A 1,253-nucleotide genomic window follows, 5' to 3' on the forward strand; every position below is an offset into this window, starting at 1 on the left:
CAAGCATATTACAAGCATGAACCACCATGCCCGGCTAATTTTTGTATTTTTAGTAGAGATGGGGTTTCGCCACATTGGCCAGGCTGGTCTCAAATTCCTGACCTCAGGTGATCTGCCTGCCTCGGCCTCCCAAAGTGCTGTGATTACAGGTGTGCCCGGCAGGATATAACAAATTAAATGTCTTCAATCAGATTATAGTAGGCTAGTGAAGTTTTAGCTGGGAGTTAACACGATCAACTTACCATTTTAGAAGGTAAGTAATTCTGTGAACTTAACAGTAGGGAGATTCGCTTAGAGTTTACAGATATGAAGAAGTGAACTAAGGTAACAATCTGGAGATGCAGAGAATGGGAAGGAGTGAGAGATGTGGTAGAAGTAAAATTGAAAATGCTCAGCATACTTCGCTGGTCCTTTAGTTCTTTTGAAAAATGTGACATATTTTCTTTATTGAAGGTTCTATATGACTAAAATATCTGCATTGTGACTTTATAACAACTGTTGCTCTGGACATCTTAAAAACAATACAATCACTGCATTGTGAATTTAATTAATTACCATTTAATCTTAAAATGAATTTTAAAACTTGGTTTAATTTTTCATTCTATTTGTTTTCTATTTGAGACATTATAGATACAACCACAATCTTCATAGAATCTTCTACTGCAAAGGAACATTCCTTTTCCTAGTTCTGAATGAAAGCATTTCTGATATGTGAAGAATTCTCATTCCTAAAGGGGAAGTAGTAATGCCTACAATCTTCTCATTGTCATGCCACTTGATAAAGGGAAAAGCTAATTTAATTCTTTTTTAATTTGTTTTTAAAAACATAGAACACTTCACGAATTTGCATGTCATCCTCCTGCAGAGACCATGCTAATCTTCTTTGCATCATTACAATTTTAGTATATGTGCTGCCGAAGTGAGCTGCTAATATACTCTTAATCCATTTTTTCCCCTGGAAATCACTATCCATAAGAAATAATGTCAGAAAATGAGTTTTTTATTAGTTTAATTATTAAATTGAGCAATGATTATTTGAAATTATATATCCATGTGTGAAATTCAAATAATATTAACTTTCATAATTCTTCCAACTTGTTCACTAAAATCTTACTCTAAAAGCTAAATAAAATAATTTTTTTCTAGAAATTTTTTTAGTGATTCTATTCACTGGAGAAAAACATTATATAATATGTTTTATTATACTAGACAGTGTTGTTTCTAGTCAATGAATGCTATCTGACAGGACAAAT

General features: G+C 32.5%; 1 non-coding gene across 1 annotated transcript; it reads right to left on the bottom strand.

Annotated features, from left to right (window-relative positions):
• Positions 1 to 820: 820 nt before the first annotated feature.
• Positions 821 to 925, bottom strand: LOC115934403 (U6 spliceosomal RNA). The gene has a single exon (XR_004070212.1). It is a non-coding gene; the product is annotated as a U6 spliceosomal RNA (small nuclear RNA).
• Positions 926 to 1,253: the final 328 nt, after the last annotated feature.

This window comes from Gorilla gorilla, chromosome 3, assembly GCF_029281585.2.
Source record: "Gorilla gorilla gorilla isolate KB3781 chromosome 3, NHGRI_mGorGor1-v2.1_pri, whole genome shotgun sequence".
Classification (NCBI taxonomy): Eukaryota; Metazoa; Chordata; class Mammalia; order Primates; family Hominidae; genus Gorilla; species Gorilla gorilla.